The sequence below is a fragment of the Cryptomeria japonica genome, unplaced genomic scaffold, assembly GCF_030272615.1.
Source record: "Cryptomeria japonica unplaced genomic scaffold, Sugi_1.0 HiC_scaffold_607, whole genome shotgun sequence".
Classification (NCBI taxonomy): Eukaryota; Viridiplantae; Streptophyta; class Pinopsida; order Cupressales; family Cupressaceae; genus Cryptomeria; species Cryptomeria japonica.
In genome coordinates, this window is record NW_026729411.1 from 22501 (window position 1) to 42500 (window position 20000).

General features: G+C 60.0%; 2 non-coding genes across 2 annotated transcripts; both read left to right on the forward strand.

The window, feature by feature from the left end:
• Window positions 1-13760: 13760 nt before the first annotated feature.
• Window positions 13761-13879, forward strand: LOC131872445 (5S ribosomal RNA). The gene has a single exon (XR_009370597.1). It is a non-coding gene; the product is annotated as a 5S ribosomal RNA (ribosomal RNA).
• Window positions 13880-19795: 5916 nt separating this feature from the next.
• Window positions 19796-19914, forward strand: LOC131872434 (5S ribosomal RNA). The gene has a single exon (XR_009370586.1). It is a non-coding gene; the product is annotated as a 5S ribosomal RNA (ribosomal RNA).
• Window positions 19915-20000: the final 86 nt, after the last annotated feature.

The following is a 20000-nucleotide window of genomic DNA, read 5'->3' on the forward strand; positions in this document are numbered from 1 at the left end:
AGCTCGACGAGGCATGAAGCACCCACGGGAGCCGGAGCACGACGATGCAGAGTCTCGGTTCACAGGAGCCTGGGAAGAACATCCCGTACGGAACCCTTTACCCGAAAACATCCGAACCGCACATGCTCGCGACAGTCCTGCCGTTAGAGAATGCACCGTGCACGCGACCGAGTAAGGCCACTCAGAGACATCCATTTCCCAGGTATATGCCCCCTACGCACTTTTGGTGGCGCAACTCGCACGAACAGTCCCACCTCGACCCCGTATACAAGCTTTTTTGCCTCGAAGAGTTCGTCGGAGACGAAGAAGCAACCTTCAGTGCAACCGTAGCACTCTTTTGTGCAACCGCCCAAACAACGCCCCCTCTACCCTCTGTCGAAACACTCGGCATTGCTGCTCCCTAAGGTGAGCTTCTCCTCATAGGCAATTCCGCTCTTATCCGGTCACGTTTGTGTGCCCGAATTTCGCAAGGCAACCTCCATGGGACATGGAAAAGACTCGAGAAGAGAGCTCGCTCACGGGAGAGAGAAGCCAAGGAGACCACGAGAGTGCTGAGAGTGGGACAGCGCTGAATAGGCGGGAGAAGCCTGCGCGTATAAACGGAGATATATATCCAATTGCAACGAAGGAACGTGCCAAAGATCGAGAACAATGGCAGAAATGCTAGTAACGTGCACTTCGGGACCAACGCATCACCGGAAGACAACCGCCAAACATCGAAAGAGTCGCGATGCTCCGCAACCTACGTGCAAAGCGGTCGCACACCGGGTAAGGGAGTGAGAGCCCCAAACATAGCTGGGCGAGGCGCTCACTCCGCTCTTTAATATCTCGTTAATACCGCCAAGGAAATGGCACAAGCACACACACACAAGCATCCTCGGAAGAGGACAGTTCGAGTGACAGGTCAAATCCAAGAGTTCCGAAGACTACCTCCAGGAACAATCGGGAACAAGACCGATTACAAGTCGTCGAGTCTGTTACTGGGCGAACACGAGATGCGCACAGGAAATCGATCAGCCCTCACAATGGCCCAAGGCCAGAGATCGGACTGCTACGATTTACCCCAACAATCATCGTGCCACTCTTCGCAGAGAGGTGATAGACGCCAACGAGCCCGCGCATAGCAATCGAGGTGTAAAAAGGGCGTTGAAGGCAGGAAGCCTGGACGAAAGAGGCTACGAGGTCACCTCGAAGCGGTCTAAGAATCGGGCGCACTTGGGGCGACTACCAGTGCCAACCCCTTATCCCGCGGTGCGTCCGACACACAGAAATTTCCAAGGCGGCCAAGGAGCCTCCCCGCATAGCAATCGGGGTGTGAGGTTACGGATGCAGCATTGATAGCAATCGAGGTGGGAGGCGAAGGATGCAGAAGTGAGAGCCGAGGGATGTAGCAGAGATAGCAATCGGGGTGTGTGATGCAGAAGAGATAGCAATCGAGGTGTGCGGTGGGAAGGGCCCAGCAGCCAGAATGCATGAAGCGACGGATGAAGCAGTGATGACAACCGGGCTGTGAGGAGAGGAGGGATGCAGCCAAGAAAGCAATCAGGGCTCGAGGCAAGGGATGCATCAAGGATAGCAATCATGTTGTGAGGCGAGATTCCAAAGGCTAAACGTGAGAGGCTGCAGGGTCGACTCAGAGAGGTCTATGCATGTGAGAGGCTGAAAGCAAGGTCAACTCGGAGCGGTCTATGCATCGGGCGCGCTTGGGGCGACTACCAGTGCCAACCCCTTATCCCGCGACGCTGTCCGACAAAGAGAACGTTCCAAGGCGGCAGAGGAGGTTACCAGCCGAAGGATGCAGTAGCAATAACAGGTATAGTTCCGCGGCGGCCGAGAAGACTCACCGCATAGGAATCGGGATGCGAGGCGAGGGATGCGGCGGGAAGGCCCCGACGGCTAAACGGAAGAGGCTGCAGGGCCGCCTCGGAATGGTCCAAGCATCGGACGCGATTGGGACGACTACCAGTGCCAACCCCTTATCCCGCGATGCGTCCGATACACAGATAGTTCCAAGGCGGCCGAGGAGCCTCACCGCATATCAATCGGGGTGCGAGGCGAGGGATGGGGCGGGAAGGCCCCAACGGCTAGACGGAAGAGGCTTCAGGGCCACCTCGGAATGCTCCAAGCATCGGACGCGCTTGGGGCGACTACCAGTGCCAACCCCTTATCCCGCGATGCGTCCGATACACAGATGGTTCCAAGGCGGCCGAGGAGCCTCACCGCATAGCAATCGGGGGTGCGAGGCGAGGGATGGGGCGGGAAGGCCCCAACGGCTAGACGGAAGAGGCTTCAGGGCCGCCTCGGAATGGTCCAAGCATCGGACGCGCTTGGGGCGACTACCAGTGACAACCCCTCATCCCGCGATGCGTCCGATACGAAGATGGTTCCAAGGCGGCCGAGGAGCCTCACCGCATAGCAATCGGGGTGCGAGGTGGGGGATGCGGCGAGATGGCCCCAACGGCTAGACGGAAGAGGCCACAGGGCCGCGTCGGAATAGTCCAAGCATCGGACGCGCTTGGGGCGACTACCAGTGACAACCCCTTATCCCGCGATGCGTCCGATACGAAGATAGTTCCAAGGCGGCCGAGGAGCCTCACCGCATAGCAATCCGGGTGCGAGGTGGGGGATGCGGCGAGATGGCCCCAACGGCTAGACGGAAGAGGCTGCAGGGCCGCCTCGGAATAGTCCAAGCATCGGACGCGCTTGGGGCGACTACCAGTGACAACCCCTTATCCCGCGATGCTTCCGATACGAAGACAGTTCCAAGGCGGCCGAGGAGCCTCACCGCATAGCAATGGGGGTGCGAGGTGAGGGATGCGGCGAGATGGCCCCAACGGCTAGACGGAAGAGGCCACAGGGCCGCCTCGGAATAGTCCAAGCATCGGACGCGCTTGGGGCGACTACCAGTGACAACCCCTTATCCCGCGATGCATCCGATACGAAGATAGTTCCCAGGCGGCCGAGGAGCCTCACCGCATAGCAATCGGGGTGCGAGGCGAGGGATGCGGCGAGATGGCCCCAAAGGGTAGACGGAAGAGGCTGCGGGGCCGCCTCGGAATAGTCCAAGCATCGAACGCGCTTGGGGCGACTACCACTGCCAACCCCTTATCCCGCGATGCGTCCGATACACAGATAGTTCCGAGGCGGCCGAGGAGCTGGGGGATGCGGCGAGATGGCCCCAACGGCTAGACGGAAGAGGCTGCAGGGCCGCCTCGGAATAGTCCAAGCATCGGACGCGCTTGGGGCGACTACCAGTGACAACCCCTTATCCCGCGATGCGTCCGATACACAGATAGTTCCGAGGCGGCCAAGGAGCCTCACCGCATAGCAATCGTGGTGCGAGGTGGGGGATGCAGCGAGATGGCCCCAACGGCTAGACGGAAGAGGCTGCAGGGCCGCCTCGGAATGGTCCAAGCATCGGACGCGCTTGGGGCGACTACCACTGCCAACCCCTTATCCCGCGATGCGTCCGATACACAGATAGTTCCAAGGCGGCCGAGGAGCCTCACCGAATAGCAATCGGGGTGCGAGGCGAGGGATGCGGCGAGAAAGCCCCAACGGCTAGAGGGAAGAGGCTTCAGGTCCGCCTCGGAATGGTCCAAGCATCGGACGCGCTTGGGGCGACTACCAGTGACAACCCCTTATCCCGCGACGCGTCCGATACACAGATAGTTCCAAGGCGGCCGAGGAGCCTCACCGCATAGCAATCGGGGTGCGAGGCGAGGGATGCGGCGAGAAGGACCCAACGGCTAGACGGAAGAGGCTTCAGGGCCGCCTCGGAATGGTCCAAGCATCGGACGCGCTTGGGGCGACTACCAGTGACAACCCCTTATCCCGCGACGCGTCCGATACACAGATAGTTCCAAGGCGGCCGAGGAGCCTCACCGCATAGCAATCGGGGTGCGAGGCGAGGGATGCGGCGAGAAGGACCCAACGGCTAGACGGAAGAGGCTTCAGGTCCGCCTCGGAATGGTCCAAGCATCGGACGCGCTTGGGGCGACTACCAGTGACAACCCCTTATCCCGCGACGCGTCCGATACACAGATAGTTCCAAGGCGGCCGAGGAGCCTCACCGCATAGCAATCGGGGTGCGAGGCGAGGGATGCGGCGAGAAGGACCCAACGGCTAGACGGAAGAGGCTTCAGGGCCGCCTCGGAATGGTCCAAGCATCGGACGCGCTTGGGGCGACTACCAGTGACAACCCCTTATCCCGCGATGCGTCCGATACACAGATAGTTCCAAGGCGGCCGAGGAGCCTCACCGCATAGCAATCGGGGTGCGAGGCGAGGGATGCGGCGAGAAGGACCCAACGGCTAGACGGAAGAGGCTTCAGGGCCGCCTCGGAATGGTCCAAGCATCGGACGCGCTTGGGGCGACTACCAGTGACAACCCCTTATCCCGCGACGCGTCCGATACACAGATAGTTCCAAGGCGGCCGAGGAGCCTCACCGCATAGCAATCGGGGTGCGAGGCGAGGGATGCGGCAAGAAGGACCCAACGGCTAGACGGAAGAGGCTTCAGGGCCGCCTCGGAATGGTCCAAGCATCGGACGCGCTTGGGGCGACTACCAGTGACAACCCCTTATCCCGCGACGCGTCCGATACACAGATAGTTCCAAGGCGGCCGAGGAGCCTCACCGCATAGCAATCGGGGTGCGAGGCGAGGGATGCGGCGAGAAGGACCCAACGGCTAGACGGAAGAGGCTTCAGGTCCGCCTCGGAATGGTCCAAGCATCGGACGCGCTTGGGGCGACTACCAGTGACAACCCCTTATCCCGCGACGCGTCCGATACACAGATAGTTCCAAGGCGGCCGAGGAGCCTCACCGCATAGCAATCGGGGTGCGAGGCGAGGGATGCGGCGAGAAGGACCCAACGGCTAGACGGAAGAGGCTTCAGGGCCGCCTCGGAATGGTCCAAGCATCGGACGCGCTTGGGGCGACTACCAGTGACAACCCCTTATCCCGCGACGCGTCCGATACACAGATAGTTCCAAGGCGGCCGAGGAGCCTCACCGCATAGCAATCGGGGTGCGAGGCGAGGGATGCGGCGAGAAGGACCCAACGGCTAGACGGAAGAGGCTTCAGGGCCGCCTCGGAATGGTCCAAGCATCGGACGCGCTTGGGGCGACTACCAGTGACAACCCCTTATCCCGCGATGCGTCCGATACACAGATAGTTCCAAGGCGGCCGAGGAGCCTCACCGCATAGCAATCGGGGTGCGAGGCGAGGGATGCGGCGAGAAGGACCCAACGGCTAGACGGAAGAGGCTTCAGGGCCGCCTCGGAATGGTCCAAGCATCGGACGCGCTTGGGGCGACTACCAGTGACAACCCCTTATCCCGCGACGCGTCCGATACACAGATAGTTCCAAGGCGGCCGAGGAGCCTCACCGCATAGCAATCGGGGTGCGAGGCGAGGGATGCGGCGAGAAGGACCCAACGGCTAGACGGAAGAGGCTTCAGGGCCGCCTCGGAATGGTCCAAGCATCGGACGCGCTTGGGGCGACTACCAGTGACAACCCCTTATCCCGCGACGCGTCCGATACACAGATAGTTCCAAGGCGGCCGAGGAGCCTCACCGCATAGCAATCGGGGTGCGAGGCGAGGGATGCGGCGAGAAGGACCCAACGGCTAGACGGAAGAGGCTTCAGGGCCGCCTCGGAATGGTCCAAGCATCGGACGCGCTTGGGGCGACTACCAGTGACAACCCCTTATCCCGCGACGCGTCCGATACACAGATAGTTCCAAGGCGGCCGAGGAGCCTCACCGCATAGCAATCGGGGTGCGAGGCGAGGGATGCGGCGAGAAGGACCCAACGGCTAGACGGAAGAGGCTTCAGGGCCGCCTGGGAATGGTCCATGCATCGCACGCGCTTGGGGCGACTACCAGTGACAACCCCTTATCCCGCGACGCGTCCGATACACAGATAGTTCCAAGGCGGCCGAGGAGCCTCACCGCATAGCAATCGGGGTGCGAGGCGAGGGATGCGGCGAGAAGGACCCAACGGCTAGACGGAAGAGGCTTCAGGGCCGCCTCGGAATGGTCCAAGCATCGGACGCGCTTGGGGCGACTACCAGTGACAACCCCTTATCCCGCGACGCGTCCGATACACAGATAGTTCCAAGGCGGCCGAGGAGCCTCACCGCATAGCAATCGGGGTGCGAGTCGAGGGATGCGGCGAGAAGGACCCAACGGCTAGACGGAAGAGGCTTCAGGGCCGCCTCGGAATGGTCCAAGCATCGGACGCGCTTGGGGCGACTACCAGTGACAACCCCTTATCCCGCGATGCGTCTGATACACAGATAGTTCCAAGGCGGCCGAGGAGCCTCACCGCATAGCAATCGGGGTGCGAGGCAAGGGATGCGGCGAGAAGGACCCAACGGCTAGACGGAAGAGGCTTCAGGGCCGCCTCGGAATGGTCCAAGCATCGGACGCGCTTGGGGCGACTACCGTTGCCAACCCCTTATCCCGCGATGCGTCTGATACACAGATAGTTCCGAGGCGGCCGAGGAGCCTCACCGCATAGCAATCGGGTTGCGAGGCAGATTATTGGGAAGGGAACCCCCTGGGATGCGGCTCAAGCAGTGCCCAAAGGGACTGGAATGCGGAATCACATCGAGAGACCCAAATGCTATACGAGGGCTCAAATCGAATTATCGATTTGGCCACGACATGGACGCATCGGAACGACTACCTTTGCCGAACCACTCGCAATTGCATCCATACCGAAACCAATAGACATTTCCGTTAGAGCCCTCGCATAGCATTCGGGAATCTCGCATGCCCCTCTAAATCGACCAATGCTGGCGCTCAACGAAAATCCGAGCGCTACCACCGTTCGAGCGCCAGCATTGGTCGAGTTAGAGGGGCACGGGGGAGAATGCTCCAGTCAACACCTCCCCTATATAAGTTATTTGTCCGATTCTCGCACAACCGTAGTCTGCCTCGTCGAATCAAACAACGGTCCCAGATTCCGACTTCCGTTCCGTAGAGACCCAAAAGCTAGATGGAGGCTCGCAAGAAAGAGAGTCGGCGCATAGCAATCGGGTTTCTCGAACGTTTAGGGACCGAGCTCACTTGCGGATAGGGCAAAATCCGCCAAGCAACCCAAAAGCTAGACGGGGGCTCGAATCGAATCGCCTAGGCGGCCACAACAACGACGTGTTGGATCGACTACCAGTGCCAAACCATTCAGCAAGACTAGTCTGTGTCGAGGCCGGATAGAGATTCTCAGAGAGCGCCCGTATAGCATTTAGGAGACCTGCCGCGTCCCTCACACTCGACAAATGGTGGTGCACGTTTATAAATCCGAGCGATCCCAACCCTTTCAAGCACCAACATCGGTCGAGATAGAGGGGCACGGAGGGGGCTGCGTGAGACAACACAGTCCCCTATATAAGTTATTTGTCCGATTCTCACACATCCGAAGAATGGTCATCAAATCGGACAACAGCCCAAACTTCCGACTTCCGTCCCAGAAAGCCCAAGAGCTATCTAAAACGTTCATGGCCGGAACTCGATCGCGGCTATACCAGTCCGCCAAGCAACCCAAAAGCTAGACTGGAGCTCTAGTCGAATCACCTCTGTGGCCATTGCAAGGACGTGTTGGAGCGACTACCATTGCCGAACCATTCCGCAGGTCGAGTCCATACCAAGGCCGCATAGAGATTCACGATGAGCTCCTGCATAGCAATCAGGAGACTTGCCGTGTCCATCACAATCGATAAATCCTGGTGCAAGATTTTTGCATCCGAGCGCTCCAACCAGTCGAGCACCAGCATCAATCGACATAAACGGGCACGGGGGGAGGATGCTCGAGAACACTACCTCCCCTATATAAGTTATTTGTCCGATTCTCAAGCAGCCGAAGTCTGGTCATCGAATCGGGTCAAAGACCACAACTTCCGACTTTACCCACAATGCAAGTCATCGAATCGAACATCGGCCCCCGAGTCGGACTCCATGCGTATGTCAGGTCATCGGACCCAAATTCCGCCTTCCTGCGCATGGCGGGCCATCAATATCAACTCGGTCATCGGACCCAAACTCCGCCTTTCTGCGCATGGCACGCCTTCAAATCGGTCATCGGACCCAAATTCCGCCTTCCTGTGCATGGCGGGCCATCAACATCAACTCGGTCATCGGACCCAAATTCCGCCTTTCTGCGCATGGCACGCCATCAACTCGGTCATCGGACCCAAATTCCGCCTTCCTGCGCATGGCAGGTCATCGGACACAAATTCAGACCTCGCCAATATGCCTACGTATCGAATCGGTCATCGGACCCAACTTCCGACTTCATCCATACTGTAGGGTCTTTGAGGTTGGCGCGGTGCGCTCAACCCGGGGAGTCGACCCATCGAAGCATACACCTCCCCTATATAAGCTATTTGTCCGATTCCCACACCTGTGTAGTTTGCACCTCTGACCAGGACATCGACCCCAACTTCCGAACTCGACTGCAACGACGGCACCAGCGCCTTGGTGCGCACCTTGCGACGCACAGTCCCAACATTCGCCTTCCTGCACATGGCAGGTCATCGGACCCAAATTCCGACCTCGCGAGTATGCCTACATATCGAATCGGTCATCGGACACAACTTCCGACTTCATCCATACCGTAGGGTCTTTGAGGTTGGCGCGGTGCGCTCAACCCGGGGAGTCGACCCAACGAAGCATACACCTCCCCTATATAAGCTATTTGTCCGATTCCCACACCTGTGTAGTTTGCACCTCCGATCAGGACATCGACCCCAACTTCCGAACTCGCCTGCAACGACCGAACCAGCGCCTTGGTGCGCACCTTGCAACGCACAGTGCCAACATTCGCCTTCCTGCACATGGCAGGTCATCGGACCCAAATTCCGACCTCGCGAGTATGCCTACATATCGAATCGGTCATCGGACCCAACTTCCGACTTCATCCATACCGTAGGGTCTTTGAGGTTGGCGCGGTGCGCTCAACCCGGGGAGTCGACCCAACGAAGCATACACCTCCCCTATATAAGCTATTTGTCCGATTCCCACACCTGTGTAGCTTGCACCTCCGATCAGGACATCGACCCCAACTTCCGAACTCGACTAAAAAGACCGCACCAGCACCTTGGTGTGCACCTTGCAACGCACAGTGCCAACATTCGCCTTCCTGCACATGGCAGGTCATCGGACCCAAATTCCGACCTCATGAGCATACCTACTAATCGAATCGGTCATCGGACCCAACTTCCGACTTCATCCATACCGTAGGGTCTTTGAGGTTGGCGCGGTGCGCTCAACCTGGGGAGTCGACCCATCGAAGCATACACCTCCCCTATATAAGCTATTTGTCCGATTCCGACACCTGTGTAGTTTGCACCTCCGCTCAGGACATCGACCCCAACTTCCGAACTCGCCTGCAACGACCGAACCAGCGCCTTGGTGCGCACCAAAAGTGCGCACTTTTGGAGGGCACTTTTGTGCGCTCCAAAGGTGCGCACTTTTGGAGGGCACTTTTGTGCGCTCCAAAGGTGCGCACTTTTGGAGGGCACTTTTTGGAGGGCACTTTTGTGCGCTCCAAAGGTGCGCACTTTTGGAGGGCACTTTTTGGAGGGCACTTTTCTGCGCTCCAAAGGTGCGCACTTTTGGAGGGCACTTTTTGGAGGGCACTTTTCTGCGCTCCAAAGGTGCGCACTTTTGGAGGGCACTTTTTGGAGGGCACTTTTCTGCGCTCCAAAGGTGCGCACTTTTGGAGGGCACTTTTTGGAGGGCACTTTTCTGCGCTCCAAAGGTGCGCACTTTTGGAGGGCACTTTTGTGCACTCCAAAGGTGCACACTTTTGGAGGGCACTTTTTGGAGGGCACTTTTCTGCACTCCAAAGGTGCGCACTTTTGGAGGGCACTTTTTGGAGGGCACTTTTGTGCGCTCCAAAGGTGCGCACTTTTGGAGGGCACTTTTTGGAGGGCACTTTTGTGCGCTCCAAAGGTGCGCACTTTTGGAGGGCACTTTTGTGCACTCCAAAGGTGCGCACTTTTGGAGGGCACTTTTCCTGCGCTCCAAAGGTGCACACCTAGGTGAGCACCTTCGACCACACCTTGTAGCACACCAAACTCTGACTTTCGACTTCATCCGCAATGCAGGGTCTTTGAGGTTGGCGCAATGCGCACAACCAGGGGAGTCGACCCATCAAACCCAACACCTCCCCTATATAAGCTATTTGTCTGATTCTCATACATGCGTAGCCTGCAGGAGCAATTAGGACATCGACCCCAACTTTCGGCTTCTAAACGAAAACAAGGTCTTTGAGGTTGGTGTAATGCGAACAACTAGGGGAGTCAACCCATCAAACCCAACACCTCCCCTATATAAGCTATTTGTCTGATTCTCATACATGTGTAGTCTACAGGAGCAATTAGGACATCGACCCCAACTTTTGACTTCTTAACGAAAACAAGGTCTTTGAGGTTGACGTAATGCGCACAACCAGGGGAGTCGACCCATCAAACCCAACACCTCCCCTATATAAGCTATTTGTCCGATTCTCATACATGTGTAGCCTACAGGAGCCATTAGGACATTGACCCCAACTTTTGACTTCTTAACGAAAACAAGGTCTTTGAGGTTGGCGTAATGCGCACAACCAAGGGAGTTGACCCATCAAACCCAACACCTCCCCTATATAAGCTATTTGTCTGATTCTCATACATGTGTAGCCTGCAACAACGATTAGGACATCCACCCCAACTTCTGAATTCGTCTGCGTTGACCGCACCAAAGGTGCACGCCTTGGTGCTCACCAAAATCCGACTTCCGACTTCTTCTGCTATGCGGGGTCTTTGAGGTTGGCGCAGTGCGCACAACCAGGGGAGTCAACCCACCGAATGCAACACCTCCCCTATATAAGCTATTTGTCTGATTCTCATACATGCGTAGACTGCAGCAATGATTAGGACATCCACCCCAACTTTTGACTTCTTAAACAAGACAGGGTCTTTGAAGTTGGTGCAGTGCACACAACCAGGGGAGTCGACCCATCAAACGCAACACCTCCCCTATATAAAGCTATTTGTCCGATTCTCATACGTGTAGTCTGCAGCAGCGATTAGGACATCGACCCCAACTTCCGAATTCGTTTGCATTGACCGCACCAAAGGTGCACGCCTTGGTGTGCACCTTGGAGTGCACTTTGGTGCTCACCTCGGTGCACACTTTGGTGTGCACCTCGGTGTGCACCAAAGGTGCGCACCTTGGAGCGCACCAAAGGTGTACACTTTGGAGCGCACCACATAGGGTCTTTGAGAGGTTGGCGCAGTGCGCACACCAAGGTGGGTGTTGAGGTGCGTGCCGAGGTGGGTGGGTGCTAGGGTGCGCTCCATGGTGGGTGCCAGGGTGGGTGCGTGCTAGGGTGGATTCCAAAGAGGGTCATAGGGTGGGTGCCAAGGTGGGTTGGTGATATAGTGGGTTCAAAGGTGGGTACTAGGGTGGGTTCCAAGGTGGGTCACAAGTTGGGTGCCAGGATGCGTGGGTGTTAGGTTGGGTGCCAAGGTGGGCTCCTGCGTGGGTGGGTGCTAGGGTGGGTTTCAAGGTGGACGCGAGGGCGGGTGCCAAGGTGGGTAACAAGTTGGGTGTTAGGATGGGTGAGTGCTAGAGTGGGTGCCAAGGTGGGTGGGTGCTAAGGTGGATGCCAAGGTGGTTCACAGGGTGGGTGGGTTCTAGGGTGAGTTCCAAGGTGGGTCACAGGTTTAGTGCTAGGGTGCGTGTCAAGGCGGGTGTCGAGGTGCCTGGGTGCTAGGGTGTGGATGCCAATGTGGGTCATAGGGTGGGTACTAGGGTGGGCTGCAATGTGGGTGCCAAGGTGGGTAACATGCTCGGTTGGTTCTAAATTGGGTGTCAGGGTGGGTGTGCACCCACCTTGCCCGAGGTGGGTGCCAAGGTGCCAGTGTGGGTGGGTGCTAAGGTGGATGCCAAGGTGGGTGAGAAGGTGGGTGATAGGTTGAGTGGTAGGATGGGTGGGTGCCAAGATGGGTCACAGGGTGGGTGCAAGGGTGGGTAGGTGCTAGGGTTGGTGTCAGGGTGGGTGGGTGCTAGGTTGGGTTCCAAGGTGGGTGCGAGGGTGAGTGTCAAGGTGGGTCACAGGTTAGGTGCTAGGATGGGTGAGTGCTAGGGTGCAAAGGTGCCAGGGTGGGTGCTAGGATGGGTCGATGCTAGGGTGAGTGGCAAGGTGGGTCCACAAGTGTCAAGGTGGGTGCCGAGGTGGGTGCCAACTTGGGTTCCAAGGTGGGTGCCAAGTGGGCGACTGCTATGGTGGATGCCAAGGTGGGTCACGGGGTGGGTGCCAAGTTGCTAGGTTGTGTTCCAAGGTGGGTGCCAACGTGGCTGCTAGGGTGCGTGGGTTAAAGGGTGTGTCACAACGTGGGTGCCAGGATGGGTGCGCACCCACACTGGCCAAGACGGGTGCAAGGTTGGGTTCCAAGCCCGGTCACAGGCTGGGTGCTAGGATGGGTGGGTGCCAAGGTGGGCACCAGGGTGGGTGCACCCACCCTGGCCAAGGTGGGTCACGGGGTGGGTCCTAGGGTGGGTAACAGGGTGGGTACTAAGGTGCGTGCCAAGGTGGGTCATGGGGTGGGTGCCAAGGTGGGCACCAGGGTGGGTGTGCACCAACCCTAGCCAGGGTAGGTCACGGGGTGGTTGTCGGGGTGGGCGTCAAGGAGCCAAGGTGGGTGGCAAGTAGCCAAGTTGCGTGCCAAGGTGGGTGTCGGGGTGGGTGCCAAGGATCCAAGGTGGGTGCCAAGGAACCAAGGTGGGTGTCTGGGTGGGTGCCGAGGTGGGAGCCAGGGTGGGTCCCAAGGTGAGTGCAAAGGTGGGTGCCAGGGTCAAGGTGAGTGCCAATGTGGGTTCCAAGGTGCCAGGGTCAGGGTGAGTGCCAATGTGGGTTCAAAGGTGCTAAGTTGGGTGCGAGGTTGGGTGCGAGGGTGGGTGGGTGCCAAGGTGTGCTAGGTGGAAGCCCGGGTGGGTCGGCATCCCATGGGTGTCGAGTTGGGTGCCTGATGGGTGCTTCTTGTCAAGTTTTAGTCGTCGGGACTCATTTCGAGCCTTAGAGGTCGTTTCTTGTCCGGTTGCCCTGTCTTCGACCTGGGAACCCAATTTTGGTCCTCGGGTCCCATTTTTTTTTGTCTCGCATCCCACTTTTGGCCTGTGGCCTTTTCGGGGTCGATTCTCGTTTTGGGCATCAGAGCATGTTTCTTCTCCTAAAACCCAATATTTGTTTATTAAGTCTCGGAACACATTTTTGTTCTCGTGGACCCATCATGGGTCTTGGAACGCATTTGTGGTCCTTGGGTCCCATTTTGCATCCCGAAACTTGTGTTTTGGTGCTTGATCCCTATTTTGGGTGCCCACCTTGCACCAAGTGCGCACCCGGGGCAAACCGAGCGCCTTGGTGCACCGGGGCAAGATCGAGCGTGCACCCGAGGCGCCCCGAACATGCACCAAGGTGCACTCGGCCCACATGTGAGCGCAGGTCGTTGCGCCCGAGGTGGTGTGTGGGCACCGCGTTGCAGACGGGACACTGCACGCACACGACGCCCCGTCCAGGTGCACGCACGTAGGCCGGGCCGGGTGCACACCCGACGCCCTAGCAAGGTGCGCGCACCCGGGCAGGGCTCACACTTGGCGAACGGGGCGCACTTCGCGAGGGAGGGTGTGCACCTCGACGGGGGTGGGTGGCCGGGGTGGATTCGCACGTGGGTCGCGGTTTGCTAAGTACACACTGCGACAAGCTCATAACGGGTGCGATCATACCAGCGTTAGTGCACCGGATCCCATCAGAACTCCGCAGTTAAGCGCGCTTGGGCCGGAGTAGTACTGGGATGGGTGACCTCCCGGGAAGTCCCGGTGTTGCACCCTTTTTTAGTTTTTCGCCGGGCGTCGCAATGCTATTTGAATAAACCTTTTGCCCGTTTGCGTTCTCGTCGGGGCCGGGCCGGGCCGGGGTGCGCTGCCCGCACTACCGCGCGCGCGGGGGGCGACACCGAGCGCGCACCCGAGGCGCCCCGAGCACACAGGCCACGGTGCAACCCGGGCGTTGTGCGCGCACCCCGGTGCGCCCGAGGTGCTGCGCGCGCACCCAGGTGAAATCGGTGTGCACCTCGGCCAGTGCGCGCTCGGTCGAGTCGCGCACGTTGGCCAAGGTGCACGGTGATGTTTCTTACTCTAAGGTTCCGCACCAGACGCCCGGGACAGGTGAGCGAAGCTGGGCGGGGCCGGGTGCGCGGCCGGGGCAGGTGCACGCAGCTGGAGAGAGCTTTGGAGCACACCAGAGGTGCGCACCTTGGAGCACACTTCGGAGCGCACCAATGATGCGCTCCATTCAAAAGTTTCCTGAAAAGGCAAAAAAAGTTGAGATTATAGAATTTCCCACTTGAGAGATTGTAAAAAAAAAAAATTTAAAATGAAGGAAACGCGGGTGCCAAGGTGTGCGCGCCCGGGTGCGCAGCCCAGCCAAGGTGTGCGCACCAAGGCGCCCACCCTGGCGAAGGTGCACGCAAGGTGCGCACCCGAGGCAAACCGGACAATTAACCCAACTTTCGACTTCGCGCGCACCTGCGCACCTTGGAGCGCACTTCGGAGCGCTCCTTGTTGCGCACCAATCTTGGGCACCTCGGAGTGCACCATGGCGCCCACCAAGGTGCGCACCCGGGGCAAACCGAGCTCCGACTTCGTGCGCACCTTGGAGCGCACGAAAGGTGCGCACCATGGCGCCCACCAAGGTGCGCAGCCCAGCCAAGGCGTGCGCATCAAGGTGCGCACCCTGGCGAAGGTGCGCACCCGGGGCAAACCGAGCTCCGACTTCGTGCGCACCTTGGAGCGCACAAAGGGTGCGCAACCCAGCCAAGGTGTGCGCACCCCGGGCAAACCGAGCTCCGAATCGTGCGCACCTTGGAGCACACTTCGGAGCCCTCCTTGGTGCGCACCGATGTTGCGCACCTCGGAGCGCACCCGGGGAAAACAATGCAATTAACCCGACTTTCGACTTCGTGGGCACCTCGGAGCGCTCTCGGGTTCGCACCTCGGAGCACACCGAGGTGCGCACCTTTGATGCGCTGCCTTCACCAATTTCCAGAAAAGGCAAGAAAACATTGAGAAGGTGTGCGCACCGAGGTGCCCACCCTGGCGAAGGTGCACGCGAGGTGCGCACCCGGGGCAAACCGGGCTCCGACTTCGTGCACGCCATGCTGCGCACCTTGGAGGGCCATGGTGCGCACCTTGGAGCACACTTCGGAGCGCTCAATGGTGCCCAACCCAGCCAAGGTGCCCACCGCGGCGAAGGTGCACGCGAGGTGCGCACCCGGCGAGGTGCGCACCCGGGGCAAACCGGGCTCCGACTTCGTGCACGCCGCACCTTGGAGCACACTTCGGAGCGCTCCTTGGTGCGCACCAGGGCGCGCAACCCCGCCGAAGGTGCACGCGAGGTGCGCACCCGGGGCAAACCGGGCTCCGACTTCGTGCACGCCATGGTGCGCACCAGGGTGCCCACCGCGGCGAAGGTGCGCACCCGGGGCAAACCGGGCTCCGACTTCGTGCACGCCGCACCTTGGAGCACACTTCGGAGCGCTCCTTGGTGCGCACCAGGGCGCGCAACCCAGCCGAGGTGCCCACCCCGGCGAAGGTGCACGCGAGGTGCGCACCCGGGGCAAACCGGGCTCCGACTTCGTGCACGCCATGGTGCCCACCGCGGCGAAGGTGCACGCGAGGTGCGCACCCGGGGCAAACCGGGCTCCGACTTCGTGCACGCCGCACCTTGGAGCACACTTCGGAGCGCTCCTTGGTGCGCACCATGGTGCCCACCAGGGCGCGCAACCCCGCCGAAGGTGCACGCGAGGTGCGCACCCGGGGCAAACCGGGCTCCGACTTCGTGCACGCCGCACCTTGGAGCACACTTCGGAGCGCTCCTTGGTGCGCACCAGGGCGCGCAACCCCGCCGAAGGTGCACGCGAGGTGCGCACCCGGGGCAAACCGGGCTCCGACTTCGTGCACGCCATGGTGCGCACCAGGGTGCCCACCGCGGCGAAGGTGCGCACCCGGGGCAAACCGGGCTCCGACTTCGTGCACGCCGCACCTTGGAGCACACTTCGGAGCGCTCCTTGGTGCGCACCAGGGCGCGCAACCCAGCCGAGGTGCCCACCCCGGCGAAGGTGCACGCGAGGTGCGCACCCGGGGCAAACCGGGCTCCGACTTCGTGCACGCCATGGTGCCCACCGCGGCGAAGGTGCGCACCCGGGGCAAACCGGGCTAGGACTTCGTGCACGCCGCACCTTGGAGCACACTTCGGAGCGCTCCTTGGTGCGCACCATGGTGCCCACCAGGCCGCGCAACCCAGCCAAGGTGTGCGCACCAAGGTGCACGCGAGGTGCGCACCCGGGGCAAACCGGGGTCCGGCTTCGTGCACGCCGCACCTTGGAGCACACATCGGGGCGCTCCCGGGTTCGCACCGGCGTTGCGCACCGTGGTGGGCACCTCGGAGCGCACCGTGGTGGGCACCTCGGAGCACACCAAGGTGGGCAGCGAGGTGCGCACCTTTGATGCGATGCCTTCACTAATTTCCATAAAAGGCAAAAAAAAACGAGATTTTAAAATTTCCGTTTTGAAAGATAGTGAGAAAAAGGGAATGCTGGTGCCATCTTGAGCCCGCCCTGGTGCGCAGCCCAGCCAAGGTGTGCGCACCAAGGTGCCCACCCTGGCGAAGGTGCGCGCCCGGGCAATTAACCCAACTTCCAACTTCGCGCGCGCCAGGGTGGGAGCGCACCCAACAACCGGGCCTGGGAAGAGCCAATGCGAGAAACCCCACCAAACGCTCTGACAAAAAAAGAGGGGGCGCTCCAGTAACCCCGCTTCGGAGCGCACCCTGGGCAAACCCAGCCAGGGTGCCCACCCCGGCCAAGGTGCAGGCGAGGTGCGCACCCGGGGCAAACCGGGCTCCGACAACGTGCACGCCGCACCTTGGAGCACACTTCGTAGCGCTCCCGGGTGCGCACCTCAGAGCACACCAAGGTGGGCAGCGAGGTGCGCACCTTTGATGCGCTGCCTTCACTAATTTCCAGAAAAGGCAAAAAAAAGAGGAGATTTTAAAATTTCCGTTTTGAAAGATAGTGAAAAAAACGGAACGCGGGTGCCATCTTGAGCCCGCCCTGGTGCACAGCCCAGGTAAGGTGCCCACCCTGGCAAAGGTGCGCACCCGGGCAATTAACCCTACTTCCGACTTCGTGCGCGCCAGGGTGGCAACCGGGCCTGGGAAGAGCCAATGCGAGAAACCCCACCAAACGCTCCGACAAAAAAAGAGGCGGCGCTCCAATAACCCCGCTTCGGAGCGCAGCCGGGGCAAACCCAGCCAAGGTGCCCACCCCGACGAAGGTGCACGCGAGGTGCGCACCCGGGGCAAACCGGGCTCCGACAACGTGCACGCAGCACCTTGGAGCACACTTCGAAGCACTCCCGGGTGCCCACCGGCGTTGCGCACCGTGGTGGGCAGCGAGGTGCGCACCTTTGATGCGCTGCCTTCACTAATTTCCAGAAAAGGCAAAAAAAAATGAGATTTTAAAATTTCCGTTTTGAAAGATAGTGAAAAAAACGGAACGCGGGTGCCATCTTGAGCCCGCCCTGGTGCGCAGCCCAGGCAAGGCATGCGCACCAAGGTGCCCACCCGCGGTGCACGCCCGGGGCAAACCGGGCTCCGACTTCGTGCAGGCCGCACCTTGGAGCACACTTCGGAGCGCTCCTTGGTGCGCACCATGGTGCCCACCAGGGCGCACCCGGGGCAAACCGGGCTCCGACTTCGTGCACGCCGCACCTTGGAGCACACATCGGAGCGCTCCCAGGTTCGCACCAGCGTTGCGCACCTTTGATGCGCTGCCTTCACTAATTTCCAGAAAAGGCAAAAAAAAACGATATTTTAAAATTTCCGTTCTGAAAGATAGTGAAAAAAACGGAACGCGGGTGCCATCTTGAGCCCTTCCTGGTGCGCAGCCCAGGCAAGTTGTGCGCACCAAGGTGCCCACCCTGGCGGAGGTGCGCGCCCGGGGCAAACCGGGCTCCGACTTCGTGCACTGCATGGTGCCCACCAAGGCGCGCAACCCAGCCAAGGTGCCCACCGCAGCGAAGGTGCACGCGAGGTGCGCACCCGAGGTGCACACCCGGGGCAAACCGAGCTCCGACTTCGTGCACGCCGCACCTTGGAGCACACTTCAGAGCGCTCCTTGGTGCGCACCAGGGCGCGCAACCCAGCCAAGGTGCTCACCCCGGCGAAGGTGCACGCGAGGTGCGCACCCGGGGCAAGCCGGGCTCGGACTTCGTGCACGCCGCACCTTGGAGCACACATCGGAGCGCTCCCGGGTTCGCACCAGCATTGCGCACCTTTGATGCGCTGCCTTCACTAATTTCCAGAAAAGGCAAAAAAAAAAAAAAAACGAGATTTTAAAATTTCCGTTTTGAAAGATAGTGAAAAAAACGGAACGCGGGTGCCATCTTGAGCCCGCCCTGGTGTGCAGCCCAGGCAAGTTGTGCGCACCAAGGCACCCACCCTGGCCAAGGTGGGTCACGGGGTGGGTCCTAGGGTGGGTAACGGGGTGGGTACTAAGGTGCGTGCCAAGGTGGGTCATGGGGTGGGTGCCAAGGTGGGCACCAGGGTGGGTGTGCACCAACCCTAGCCAGGGTAGGTCACGGGGTGGTTGTCGGGGTGGGCGTCAAGGAGCCAAGGTGGGTGGCAAGTAGCCAAGTTGCGTGCCAAGGTGGGTGTCGGGGTGGGTGCCAAGGATCCAAGGTGGGTGCCAAGGAACCAAGGTGGGTGTCTGGGTGGGTGCCGAGGTGGGAGCCAGGGTGGGTCCCAAGGTGAGTGCAAAGGTGGGTGCCAGGGTCAAGGTGAGTGCCAATGTGGGTTCCAAGGTGCCAGGGTCAGGGTGAGTGCCAATGTGGGTTCAAAGGTGCTAAGTTGGGTGCGAGGTTGGGTGCGAGGGTGGGTGGGTGCCAAGGTGTGCTAGGTGGAAGCCCGGGTGGGTCGGCATCCCATGGGTGTCGAGTTGGGTGCCTGATGGGTGCTTCTTGTCAAGTTTTAGTCGTCGGGACTCATTTCGAGCCTTAGAGGTCGTTTCTTGTCCGGTTGCCCTGTCTTCGACCTGGGAACCCAATTTTGGTCCTCGGGTCCCATTTTTTTTTGTCTCGCATCCCACTTTTGGCCTGTGGCCTTTTCGGGGTCGATTCTCGTTTTGGGCATCAGAGCATGTTTCTTCTCCTAAAACCCAATATTTGTTTATTAAGTCTCGGAACACATTTTTGTTCTCGTGGACCCATCATGGGTCTTGGAACGCATTTGTGGTCCTTGGGTCCCATTTTGCATCCCGAAACTTGTGTTTTGGTGCTTGATCCCTATTTTGGGTGCCCACCTTGCACCAAGTGCGCACCCGGGGCAAACCGAGCGCCTTGGTGCACCGGGGCAAGATCGAGCGTGCACCCGAGGCGCCCCGAACATGCACCAAGGTGCACTCGGCCCACATGTGAGCGCAGGTCGTTGCGCCCGAGGTGGTGTGTGGGCACCGCGTTGCAGACGGGACACTGCACGCACACGACGCCCCGTCCAGGTGCACGCACGTAGGCCGGGCCGGGTGCACACCCGACGCCCTAGCAAGGTGCGCGCACCCGGGCAGGGCTCACACTTGGCGAACGGGGCGCACTTCGCGAGGGAGGGTGTGCACCTCGACGGGGGTGGGTGGCCGGGGTGGATTCGCACGTGGGTCGCGGTTTGCTAAGTACACACTGCGACAAGCTCATAACGGGTGCGATCATACCAGCGTTAGTGCACCGGATCCCATCAGAACTCCGCAGTTAAGCGCGCTTGGGCCGGAGTAGTACTGGGATGGGTGACCTCCCGGGAAGTCCCGGTGTTGCACCCTTTCTTAGTTTTTCGCCGGGCGTCGCAATGCTATTTGAATAAACCTTTTGCCCGTTTGCGTTCTCGTCGGGGCCGGGCCGGGCCGGG